The 13,707-nt window shown below is 42.0% G+C and overlaps 1 protein-coding gene and 1 long non-coding RNA gene across 3 annotated transcripts in view; one reads left to right on the plus strand and one right to left on the minus strand.

Annotated features, from left to right (window-relative positions):
- On the minus strand, nt 1–13,456 carry LOC135310627 (uncharacterized). Its single transcript, XR_010370699.1, has 3 exons — nt 13,303–13,456; nt 1,493–1,554; nt 1–248 (listed from the first exon to the last, which is right to left on the minus strand). It is a non-coding gene; the product is annotated as an uncharacterized LOC135310627 (long non-coding RNA).
- The window catches only part of RNF20 (ring finger protein 20), a 22,894-nt gene continuing 22,634 nt past the window's right edge, over nt 13,448–13,707 (plus strand). Inside the window, exon 1 of one of the 2 annotated variants that reach the window (XM_064438986.1) lies at nt 13,448–13,495. The gene's annotated coding sequence lies outside the window, so the exon portion shown is untranslated. The remainder of the gene's footprint in view (nt 13,496–13,707) is intronic. The other variant, XM_064438985.1, reaches the window with a different exon arrangement.

Raw genomic sequence — 13,707 nt, forward strand, 5'->3', positions numbered from 1 at the left:
ACCCAGTATTACATTGCAGATGGAGTTTCAGCCAGCAGAACAATTTGGCTGTTTAATAAATTAAAAGGAATGGGCCAGAAGGCCTTTTCTCTCAGAACAAATATTTAGGTAATTTTAATTTTGTGACAAGCCTTTCTGTATAGTCTTCTCTGCTCTTACTTTGCTCACTTGCCTGCTTTTCAGGGAACACTTGACTTTCATCCTTAAACACTTATTTCTTTAAAACAGCTTCTGTGAGACCTGAAAGACTAAAGGAGAAAAGTCACAAGTGATTTTGGGGCAGTGGCACAGTTTATACAACAGCCTGTCATTCCTGACTACTAATTTTTATCACAGTGCTGCCTTCTGCTGTGCACTAGCATAAGGGAGACTGACATGGCTGAAAAATAAACCTTTTCTTATGATGGATTATTTCTCATCCAGATCACTTCTTTCTTCAGTTCCCCACACCAAATGACTATGTCAGCACAGCAGGGAGGCTTCTGGAGAGCAGAGGTGAACATGTGGGGACATGACCGCTCATGTAGTAACCTAACTGCAACCTGAAATGCTCTGAAGAAATAGTTACTTCTGAAATTATTCAGCCTGTAAAATAACAATACTTTATAAACGGGGAAGAAAATCATGTGGTGAGAATTGTATCCAAGTAAGGGAGATTTAGACTGGATATAAGGTAGAAATTTTTTACGATGAGGGTGGTGAAGCACTGGAGTGGTTTGCACAGAGAGGCAGTGGAGGCCCCGTCCCTAGAGGCATTCAAGGTCAGGTTGGATGGGGTCCTGAGCAGTTAAAGATGTCCCTGCTGACTGCAGGGGGGTTGGACTAGATGACCTTTAAAGGTCCCTTCTAACCTAAACCATTCCATGATTCTATGATTCTGTGATTCAGCCCAGCCATTCAGATCCAAATATTTTCTGTTGCCAAAGCAGCCTTCCCCTCTGCTGTCCACTGTAACGGTGTTAATGGCACTGAGCATTTGTGCAAGGGAATGGAGGTAGTATTTTTTTTTGTGCTTTGCTTGAGATCAGGTACAGCTCCTGCTTTTCATAAACATGAGTGCTAGAAGCAGGACAAGCTAGCCAGGTGATGTTTAGGTGCCTGCACAATGTGGAAAGCAGCAGAGCAGAAATTCATGTTCTTGGGGCAGCTGGATTGAGAAGCCTGGTTTCTTACAGAGTTGTGTCATTTGTGCCTTAAGCATCACTGTCAAAATATCCTTAGCTCCTGCCTCATGTTTCTTGCCCCCACCGATTTCTTAGCTTTTCTACCACACAGTAGTCCTACTGCTTCATGTTTTTACTAGAAGGCAAGGACGTGAGGGTGTGCGTACTCTAGTTTCAAGCTACATGTCCTTATTATCCAGCCTTCAAATCAAACATACAGGTTCCTGTTCGATGTATGTTGAAGGCATTCATTCAGTGGGATAGAGATGCAGGTCTCTGCTCTATGAGACTGCATGAAGTGTATAGCAGCAAACATCCTCAAGACTTACCTCCTTCAGCCAGTTGCAATGAAATTTGATGAGTGTGTTCAAATTTAATTAGGGGCAGGAAGCTGTGAAAAGCCAGGGGGGGGAAAAAAAAGAAGGAAAAAAAGAGGAAAAAAAGAAGGAAGAAAAAAGATATTGTAAGCCTGGTGTCCGTAGGAAAAAAATCCAAAGTGATTACATTCCAGCAGGAGGAATGAATACTATGTTTAGCACAACATGTTGTACCAGCATGTGTATAATCTGTTCAGTTTTAAGGGCCGTGTCTCTTCCACAAACACTCTGGGAAGTTCTCCAGTGCAGTGATGGTATTATCCCCTTACGTTCAGCTACCAGAGGATAATAATTACCTGGTTATTCCTGTACTGTCAGCTGCACGGTAGGTATCTTCTCCTTGTAGGTATCTGCTGTTCAATTCTAAAGCTAACTTCTTCACAGAATCACAAAATCAGAGAATGGTGGGGGTTGGAAGGGACCTCTGGAGATCATCCTGTCCAACCCCCCTGCTTGAGCAGGCACACCCAGAGCAGGGGGCACAGGAGCGCAGCCAGGTGGGGTTTGAATGTCTCCAGGGAAGGGACTCCACACCCTCCCTGGGCAGCCTGTGCCACTGCTCTGGCACCCGCACAGGGAAGGGGTTTTTTCTCATAATGAGGTGGAACTTCCTGTGTTCCAACCTGTGCCCATTGACCCTTGGCCTGTCGTTGGGCACCACCTAAAAGAGCCCAGTCCCATCGTCCTGACACCCACCCTTTAGCTATTTATAGGTATTGAAGAAATCCCCCCTCAGTCTTCTTTTCTCCAGGGTGAACAAACTCAAGTCTCTCAGCCTTTCCTCATATGGGAGATGCTCCAGCCCCCTGATCATCTATGTAGCTCTCCACTGGACTTACTTGAGCAGTTCCACGTCCTTCTTGAACTGATATTTTACATTTTAAAATATTTTTCTTCCCTTGCTATGTATTGATAGGAAAAAATCCACAGAGTAAATAAATAAAAAAATATTTCCTGCTTACATTCTGCTTTTTAAGAAGCAGCAGATATTTCTCATAGCTGTTTTGAATAGGAATACAAATTGATGATAACCAAATGACACACAGTGGCTTTCTGTGTTTTTCATTTAGACTTGGTATTGAACACTGGGAACAAAAAGTATTCAAAGTCATTTGTTGTTTACTGGAGACACAGTGAGCTTGTATGTCAGAGATACTGTGTTTGACTTAACAGACAACAGAGTGAGATGAAATACAGCTCCAAAGTGAATGAATTCATGCTGGCTTAGCTGTCTAGGGTACATTAATGTTCTCCGAAAAGGCTGAAATATTTTTTTCTCCTTTTCATCCTGGTCTGTGCATTTGGCTATCCATTCAGGACTAAGCACTCTTCACGTATTTCCCAAGCCTTCCCCCTGTACAGCCTCCTATATACAACTGCATTCCAGACTTTGCAGGCTTATACCAATAACTAATTAATCTTGTCGATACATTATTAGATACTATGATCTGTTCTACTTAAGCTGCACACATCTGAAGATGACACAAACACAGGCACTACTAATTGTAGACCAGTTTTTTTAGAGACTATTGCACGCAGACACATGCACAAAGCTTTTCTATCAAATCATTAGGTAAGGCTGTTCATAGCAAAAAAATGCCAGTGTGAGCTAACATGGCTATGTGTTAAACAATGGCAGAACTTCAGAAGCACCGCAAGTGTGATTGCCCTCAGAGAAATGGATGTATCTTAATCGGTTTAGTTGTAAATGCTCTGGTGATCCAACTTCCTACCTGTCTTGCTCCAACATTCTGACTCTTGCAGACCACAAACCAAGTATTTCAAAGTGAGGAACAATGGTTTTAACTTAGAGAGTCAAGTAGTTCTCCAAACTATCTGTTAAAATACATTGGCTCTCAGTCACTTGCTCTGTGTTGCAACATGGAGGAATAGTCTGGAACAGTGTACATTTTGCAGATGCTAAAAAAGAAAATGGGGTAAAGAGGCAAAACACAGGATTTCCAAACTGAGGGTCAGACAGGAATTATCCACCAGGGACTGCTGAAAAGCATTTGATTTTCCCTTGCAGAACAGTGTAAAGTTATTTTGTATGGTCGCTGGGCACATTTTGCTAACAAATTCTGTGCCTGTTTAAGAAACACAGAGTATTAGTAATTTTTCTGCTCTCTTTCACTGCAAATTTTAGGTGTGCACTTCTGGAACTAAAGGTCTGCAGCTGGTGTGAGAGAAATGGCCTTTCTGGCTAGAAAGTATGGGTACCACTCATACAAGGTTTTAACTACACAAAGACTCTCAGGAAAATTGTATCAAATTATGACTAGTTTAAAACTGTTTTAAATCTCTGAGGGGCAGCACTACTTGAAATTTAAGAGGTTTTAATTCAGTTTAGCTGAATGGTCTTTGGAAGTGAAAGAAGCAAAATAAATGTTAAGCTTTTTCATTCTACATAATAGTGTCTGTACAGGATGTAACACAGAGACTAAATAGTTCACTTTTAGTTCAAATTTTTAATTCATTCTGATTAATTTTTTTGCATGTTCAAGTTTAGACAAGTCCTGGGAGGCCAACTAGGGACACTAGCTTCACTTGAAGAAAGACATAAAAATCCGTGACTACTCCTTGACCTAGAAGGATAACCCTCTATAATCACTAGAGCTACACTGGCTAGCATAAAGATGCAAGTGATTCCTCTAGAGTTTATTTTGTAAATTCTGTAATTTTCACAGCTGATGAGTAATGAATATTTTCAGGTAAATCTCATTTTCTTTTCCAATGTCATAGTGCAGCAGTATAGTGCTTACCAAGATACAAAGCAATTTCTGAATAGCAGCTCTTTAAAATTTAAGTGCACCTACTACTAGTATAGATAATGGACATAGGCTCATTTTGAAGAAACTCTTAGCGATGTTCCCAGAATTATTTGCATATAAGAACCACAGAGAGACAGCAAATTAAGGGGGTATGCTGCCCAGCAACAAAAATAGAAAGAAAACAGTCAAGTTCCTCCTCCATTTGCTGGGTTTTTTGTTTCTCATGATCGTTATTGCAACTGGGCAGTGAGGCAGCAAGGCAATAGCTAGTAATCTCTGTTGAGATGTCTCAGTCTGGGTTACTCACTGACTGGAGTCTTTCATTCCTTCTTTCTTTCGATTGCCTACCAGGATGTTCTGGCTGTCAAGAGAATGAGCGAGAGTGAGAGAGCACTTCTTTATGGTCTTGACTTTTAATTGAGTTGCTTCCAGCATTTACCTTTTTGTATCTCCAGGGCTGTCTGGTTCTTCAGGCACTTCCAGTGTGAGTGGTGTGGGCAAACAGTCTTTGGCTTATTACAGAGGATCAGATTTGTATCTTACCAAGCTGTGCAAAAGCTACTGTTATAAGTATATCGTTACATCATAGGCCAAGGTCATATTTGGAAAAGTACAACCATCCTTGTGAGTTACCAAACAGGAAGGGGAAGTATGTAGGTCATGTTTTACAGATCTCATTACTTCCATAAAATAAAACCACTTACTCATCTTTTGCATTTGCACTTACATTCTCCATTTAGCTTACAGCATGAAGTGTTTCTCTACAAGAGGAAGACAGTTAGTGAAGTAACATGACAAAACAAAAGTAAGTGAGAATTTCTGTGCAGAATATAAAAGCCACTTAAACATTTCTGTCCAAGTCAGTTCTGGTCAGAGACAAAGGAATTTCATTCCTATATCAAGGCACAATATAATTTGTTTCTCCCTTCCCAGATGTGTGCCCTAAATATTCTAGTTTGTTGTAGGGTAAACTTAGATAAGCAATAATTAACTAATCTTAGTTTAAAAAAAAATTAGTACATTTTCTTTTCACACTAAAGCAAGATCCCACTTAGTCCAAGTGCATTGGCTACAGGTTTATATGTCTTCATTTTCTTTAGTCAGCTTTTCTGCCAAGAAAATGATACAATTTTAAATAATATGAACAGCAATTGTTGGATAGATCAAGGATGCTGTAGAGTGGTATATTTTTGTGTGAAATGATGTACACACTGCATTGGATGGATACTATTAGGTACAGCACCCCAACATTATTAAATAGAGTTCCACTGGTGTCCCTAATAAATGTGTACCTAGCACAGCACACTGCAGCATCACCTTTTCATTCCATTTCATGCCCACAGCAACAAAATTAGCAGCTTCACAAAGAGAAAAACAAAAATGACGCTATTTTTACAGCACATCCTTACCCACAATGAGGTAAAGACAAAGGGTGGGATACAAGAACAAACCTTAAAGAACTAAATTCTAAGCAAGGGCTGAAGCTTTGTCCTTCAAAGGTCAGATTTAAAAATTCTTTTTCTTATTGCTTATCACACTTTGGTAACATGAAAGTGCCTCTGACACAAATCAGCCACTAAGAAAAGGATGTCTTTTGAGACACTAGTGTTTCTATTTTTGCTTCAAAGCACCAATGATCAAAATAGCAGAATAAGATAGAATAATCTTGGAGTCTGCAGCCAGTATATGAGGAAATTAAGGGGTTAGGAAGTTCATCATCCTATTTATTTATTTATTGTAGTTTTTTTCCAAGGAAGAGCTACATTTGCTTTGAAGCCAAAGACCTGCACACACATATGACAGGATCTGGCACTTTTGTTTGGAAGTATGTTCCACTAACATGCATTTTGCTTTTTTTTTCCTTTTTGAGACTTTCCTTACCTTTCCTGTCAATGATGTGATCTGAGCATATGTGCAAGCTACTGCAGGACACAGGGTTGTGTTTCATACCTGCTTTTATATGGTAACTGGCACTGGGTTTAAATGAAGTAACTGCTGTGGTTCCAGTTTACAACCTAGCAAATGAAAGGCTGACTTGTGTGCTGACACAGAAAAGATTCTTCTTCCACAGAATTATCTATGGCAAGGGCTTTGCCCCATTTAATTTTGCAGTCTGGTTAGCTCTTTTAGGGCAGTTAGTCTGCTGTGAGTGTTGTGGATACTATTTTGCTTTGCCCATTCAGAGTGGTTGCCTGAAGGTGGCATTTTTCCAGCATATTATCTTAAGTTAGCTGCTTCTTATGAGGCCCTAGTCCTCAGGCCCATTTGTCTGATCTCCTTCCTTGTGTATGCAAATTGCAATCCCCTTCTCCATCTGCCACTGACAGCATCAGGGACTGACTGGCTGAAGCTTTTCTGATCCCATCTTTGGGATAAATCTGTTATTGTAAGAGAACAACCCACTCTTGTAAAGAACAGGTATTGTATATGTTTAATTAGTATTAATCTAGATGCCTTTAATATTTAACCTAAGTTTAGGGATGGGATATCTTCGCCATCAGCGATTATCCATTTAATGAAGGACAAGCATTTCTTTTAGAAGAAAATTAAGGAAAGTTGGCAAGAGAAAATAGCCGTAAATTGTCCATGTGTAGCACACAACCATATATGTGGGTAAAAAGGGTTAGGGTACTTCATCTGTAAAGACCACCAAGACCCCCAAAGAGAGGAAGGCATGTGCAGAAGAATCTGAAGCAGAGCCAAGAGGAGTGACTTAATGCCATTACGCAACCTATGTAGATTGGAGTGAATATGTATTAGATAGGCAGAATACGTGTGGACGTATTGTATAAATATAACGAGGGCGCCCCATTCAGGGGGCTTCATTTATAGAAAACCACCGAGAACCCAGGTTTGTGCAACCCTGAAATAAATTAGCAATGTCTCGCCTGAGTGTGTGATTATTGACTCGTTGCACTCCGGGCGACAAATCCACTTTTCGGACAACATTTTTTGGTGCCCCATATGGGACTGCTGTGAAGCCTTGCCCAGATCGTCTTGCCAGCTGCTGGTGGGGAGAAACTGCACTTCGGGCTCCAAGCGTGCACTGAGCTGTTGTTCGGAGGACTCCGTGAGTGATCTCCCCATCAGAGTGGGTAAGCGACACAAAGGTGCAAAGCATGATAAAGAGACGCTGCATGGGGTAACGATGGATAAAAGTAAAGGTTTTAAAAGTGCTTTGTAAGTCTTGTGCATGACTGGACAGTGACAATCGGAGTGCGTGAAGCAATAGGTAAAGGTAAAAAGGCCTTAAGGTGTTTTGTAGTTTTGTCCACTATTGGATAGTGACGACTGCAGTGCACAAAACAATAGCTAAAGGTAAAAAGGGGAAAAAAAGGTATTTTGTAAACTTTGTGTATGGTTTGGACGGTGACAACTGGAGTGTATGAAAGCATGGTTAGCAGAAACATTCTTTGTGGATAACATCGTGGGAGTAGGACAGGGAGCAGGACAATCTTCAGAGGTTTCCCCTTGCTCCCCATTAGGGTGCATCTTGAAATACTGGAATAAGTTTGGTGGGGATCCTCTAACAAAAAGAAATTAAAAGAACATTGCACTCAATAGTGGCCAAAATATAAATTGGAAGATGAGGAAAAATAGCCTGAAATTGGGTCTTTGCATTCTAACACAGTCTTGCAACTCCTGTTGTTTTGTAAAAGGCAGGAGAAATGGGATGAGATTCTATATGTGGATTTGTTCTTTACTTAAAAAATACATTTATATTAGGAGGAAATTACAGAAAGTAGATGGAATGTCAGGAATTACCATATCAGTTAATTGAAATTGCATATAAAGCCTATAATAACAAGGAGGAAGCTGAAAAGAAAGAAAGTGAAAAAGAAAAATTAAAAGCTAGGAGGCAGAACGCAGCAATATTGGCAGCTGCCTTTGTTAAGGCACAGGCTTCATTTAGAGGTCAAGGTTTCAAGAGGGCAGAAGGACAAGGAAGAGGTCAAGGTACAGGGAGAGGATCAGGAATTAGAATTCCATTGGAAAAAGATCAGTGTATTCTTTGCAAGGAAACGGGACACTGGAAAAATCAATGTCCAAAAGGGGGGAGCCCCAAGGTACCTAGGGAATTGATCAGGATCATGGTAGAGGATTCAGACTGGTAGGGACCAGGGGTTGAGGAAATGAAATCCCCAGCTGAAGCCCTCATTGCTGTTAAGCTGAGGAATGATGTAGTTAAATTCCTAGTTGACACAGGAGCAACCTACTCTGTATTGAATAGTTGCAAGGGACCTATGAGTAAATATTCTATTGCTGTGGTTGGTGCAACAGGAAAGCAGGAGGTTAGACCCTTTTCCCAAACTATTAAATGTAAAATTGACAACAAGATGTTTGGACGTGAATTTTTATACATGCCCAAATGCCTGATACCTCTAATGCGAAGGGACTTGTAAAATAAATTAGAGGCACAGATAACCTTTGACAAAAACAGAATAAGAGTCCATATCCCACAAAATAACACCTGGAAAGCACAAATATATGTATTACAGGAATTATTTGAGACAGTGGAAGACAATGAAGAGGGACCAAGCAACCCCATTTCAGAGACAGAAGGCACTGTAATCCCTTTTTTTATGGGCAACTGAGAGACCTGGAAGATCCAAATCAGCCAAACCGGTAGAACAGTATTAAAGCAGGGAGCTAAACCGGTAAGACAAAACCAATATCCCATAAAAATGGAGGCCTGTATTGGACTGGAGCCTATGATTAATAACTCTCTAAAATACAGACTGTTACAAGAATGTCAATTGGAATATAATACCGCGGGTTCGCCTGTTAAAAAGCCACATTCACAGGAATACCATTTAGTACAAGATCTAAGAGCTATTAATCAAATAGTGACTGATGTATACCCAGTGATACCCAATCCTACTTTGTCAACAACAACAGTTGATTCAAATGTCAATTTTACAGTATTGGACTTAAAGGGTACCATTGGTAGCGTTGGGATGACAGTTGGACTTGATGATCCTAGAGGTCTTTTCCAACCTTAATGATTCTATGATTCTTTTGCATTCCATTGGAAGAACAAAGTCAGAAGATGTTTGCCTTCGAATGGGAAAGCCCTACAACAGGATGCAAGATGCAGCTGTGCTGGACAGTGCTCCTCCATTCAAGAACACTCCCACGATTTTTGGAAATGTACTTGCAAAAGAATTGGAACAATAGCAAGGCAAAGGAACTAACATTACCTTATTTCAGTAGGTGGATGATACACTGTTGGGGGCGGACACTGTTGAGGAATGTAAGAAAGCAACCAGAAGTTTATTAACTTTCTGGGACTACCAGGTGTCATGGTTTTAGCTGGGATAGAGTTAATTTTCTTCGCTGCAGCTGGCACAGTGCTGTGCTTTGGACTTAGTATGAAAACAATGTTGATAACACACTGATGTTTTAGTTGTTGCTGAGCAGTGCTTATACTAAAGTCAAGGACTTTTCCAGCTTCCCACGCTCTGCCAGGTGCACAAGAAGCCGGGAGGGGAGGGGGCACAGCTGAGAGAGAGGATCCAAACTGGCCAAAGGGATATTGCATATCTTGTAACATCATGCCCAGTATGTTAACTGGGAGTAGCTGGCTGGGGGAGGGAGGCAGCAATTGCAGCTCTGGGACCGGCAGCATTGGTTGGCGGGTAGTGAGTGGTTGTATCGTTTGTGTTTTGGCTTTTTTCCCTTTTCCCTTTTATTATATCGTCATTATTGTTATTATTATAATAATCATGATTATTGATATTATTTTAATTATTAATATGTTCTTATCTCAACCCACAAGGTTTTTTTTGCTTTTGCTCTTCTGATTCTCTCCACATCCCACAGGGGTGGGGGAGTGAGCGAGCGGCTGTGTGGTGTTTAGTTGCTGTCTGGGGCTGAACCATTACAGCAGGATATAGAGAGTCAAGGAGAAAAGTGCAAGTTGTTCAGACTCCAGGGCACATAACCTTTCTGGCAAAAGACAGGATTCCTCTCTGCCCTCCAGGGCAGAGCCTTCTGTTAGCCATGATCTCAGAGCAAGTTTCACTAACAGGTTAACAAGATCAGCTATCACACCATCTCCCATATGGCCTTTCCTCTTGGAAGTAGCACAGTTTTGCTGGATGAAAGATCATTTTAGGTACTGTCCTGGGTGTTCCAGACTTCCATATTTAACTAGATATCTGCACACCACCTGTCCAGACATACCTGATTAATGTGTGAATAGTTCCCAACATTGTGTCTCAACATCCTGCCTTACTGAAAGGTTGCATTTCAAGCCGATGTATTGGGCTTTCATAACAAACTTTGGAATATGCTTCTACTATTATAACCTGAGGGAGAGCCAATATTTGAGTCTTTGTAGGTCCTTTTGATTTGGAATAGATATTAACTGGTAATGGGTGATGCTTAGCACAATCCTCGTAACAAGGCTGTGCAAGTCTTGTTTACACAAAGAGAATCAGTAAGCTTGAGTGTCCTTTTGCGGACACAGCCGTAGCTCACTAAAACTATAAGCTCAAAATTGTCTCCTCTGTAGGCTATTCCCGACACCTTACTCAGTTCATCTCTGCATCTTTGGTGTGTTTCTTCACATCAGTCTCCCCTCTGCTCATGCTACAACAAGCACACATCCTTTCCAAGAAACTCTCCTTCAGTCATTTGAATTCCTAAGCAGCTGGAGTTTTGAATGAAGTATGTGCTTAACTTTCTCTTACAGCATTTGCAAGTGAAGGACTGTGGTTGAACCTGCCAGTTTCAAGAAAAAAGCAACCCTACCTGTCACGTTCTTAATAGACTCTAAATAAATTGGAAGTTGCTGCAAGACATCCTCTTCAGTTCCTCCTCAGTGATATTAGATTGCTCAGCTCTCCCAGTTTCTTCACAAAACTATCTCAAATATTAATACAAGTATTAAAACTCCCTCTCTCTCCTTATGGCTCATATTTATGCTTGTATTTCTTCCCACATCTGCTGTATTATCTGTGCATAACAGTTCACAAGAATGTGATGACAGTTACTCTATAAACACCACCAAGGGGAACAGCACATTCCTTCTTAGAGGGGAGCGCGTGCCTCAACACCGAGAGGAAACGACTGCCAGGAGTTAGGTTAAATCAGAGTGGTAATGGAGGGGAGAACGACGAGAAGGGCAATCTTTGTGTCTCGAGTTTGCAGGCTGACAGGGAAGCTACACAGGTATCCTGAAGCACAGCCCTTATGCTGGGAAGCAGGTTTGTTCACCTGGTGTACAAAATGCAAAACTACACACAGAGCAGAGGTATTTTATTCAAGTCATTTTTATGCAAAGATGGGTGCTAGGTGGTAACCCACAAAGCCAGCACACCACACCGAGAAACTACAAGGCATTTAAACAGTTAAATCTGTCAGACACAGCTAATCTTCACGCGCCCCAGCTAAGAGTTGGTTAATTTTCCACTCGCGCTGCTGTGAAGGTACGCCTCCCTTTCCATTTCCCGCGCATGCGCAGGGAGTAAGGCACTTACTGGGGGGGGGGCAGTTTCTGGCCTGTGGGCGTGATCTCTAATATTGTGATGAGGGTAGTTTCTCTAAGCGGCGCTTTTAGTTCTTATCAACGTCCCAGTCCGTTGTTCTCCTTGACTATACCCTTTCCCACCCCGTTCTCAGGGCTTCTTGGGTGGGGTGTTCACTTGGGTCTGCGTCGGAGCTCTCAAGGACAGAGCTGGAAAATAAGGACTTTCCTATCTCAGCCCCCGCCTCTGCCCGGCACATTCCGTTTTGCCAGGCTCGCATAGCGCATTGTTACGGCTTAGCGGAAAAGTGAAAAAATTCCATTTTCTTAAGTGTATCACAGCCCTCTCTTTTTTAGCACTACAGTCTGGCTGGCTGCAAGACCAAGTTTTAGGTATAAAAGAGCAGCTCAAAGATCAGTTTGAATGCTTATCTAAAGCATGCTAATTTAACACAGATATGTTAGATAATGTACAGAGTAGGAAGGTGCTTTGCAGAAAATGAGTTTTTCCTTCCCCCTGGAGGAAATGCCAAGGTGCACAGGGATAAGACACAGACACAAAATTAAACAAAAGGTTGTGACTGTTGCCATTTCATTTAATAGTTTTGCTGTGATGATGTAAAGCTAGTCTGCATGGGATCAACATGTGAGAAAAAACATATAGAGGAGAAAGACCAAATACAAAGCAAAGGCAGGGAAAACACAAGGACTGAAAGCTATGCTGACTTGAAGACCTGATTTGGAGTACATTCAATTAAATAAAAAGCTCCTTTTGGTTTCAAATGTTTTAGTCAAGGACTGGCTGCACTGAGGCTCAATGACTTACCCAAGGAAATACTGTGGGCGTAAGCAAATGGTTGTTTGGGGTATTTTTTTTTAACTAGGAGATATTTGAATGCAATCTTTTAAACGCCACCCCACCAAGGTATTGAACTTCCCAGTTCTGTTATATGAAGTTTATTTTATACCACAGTATTGTGTAGATACAGACTTCAACCAAGCTGGTCAACTTTTCCACCCCAGCTGCTCTCACACTTGCTCACTAGGCTGTAGGAGCTCACTGGCTCACCAAGCTCCTTCTGGCAGCTGCAGGGGGAGGGGAAAAAATCATAGGGGAAGCTTTGTTTTTCTTTCAGGAACTCAGCTGTTCATTAAGCCTGAAGTCTTGTAGGGTATTAATAGGATAATCTATTGATCTTGGGTGTAGTAGCTCATTACATTGTGACTGGGAGAGAATCCCAGCACACGGACAAAAACCTTGCAGAGACACAAATCTATTTTAAATTGATAAACAAAGCAGGAACCATGTCAGTCTGATGATGTTTGTAGTTGTTTTCAAGTTTTTCTAGAAGTATGGACAGAGATTAAGGTATTAAACCTAAAATACTGAAATTTTACTTTAAACTTGCATTATCTAAAACGTTACCTCCATCTTAGTTGGAGCTAGGTCTGCATAGGAACCGAATTTTTACAGATTTCACATATGTGAACATAACCTACACAATGAAAAGTGTACCTACGCTTCATCACCCACCAGACTCCGCCGTTGGACTGCCTCCCCGGCACCACGGCAACGGCAGCCATGTCGAGGCAGGGCATGCGACTGCTTGAAGAGCGGCCATTATGGGTGAGGGCGAAATGGTTGCCGGAAGGGGCGGCCGCTGGCCTTTTCCGGTGGGCTGGAGGAAGGTGGCGGAGGAGGCTGATTTTGGGGTGGGTATGGAGATCTGTGGGGCGGCCGGGGTGGGCCGGGGGTTGGGGGGAAGGCGGGGTCGGAGGCACTGAGCACCCATGAAAGGAGAGTTGGGCCTGAGGGACAGGACGTGTGGGGTGTAGTGGGTAGCGCTGGTGGGTGCGGGGCCGCCCTGGGGTACGTGCTCGCTCGCGGGGCGCAGGGCCCGGGGGTGCGCGGTGTCCCATTGCGT

This window comes from Phalacrocorax carbo, chromosome Z, assembly GCF_963921805.1.
Source record: "Phalacrocorax carbo chromosome Z, bPhaCar2.1, whole genome shotgun sequence".
NCBI classification, from domain to species: domain Eukaryota; kingdom Metazoa; phylum Chordata; class Aves; order Suliformes; family Phalacrocoracidae; genus Phalacrocorax; species Phalacrocorax carbo.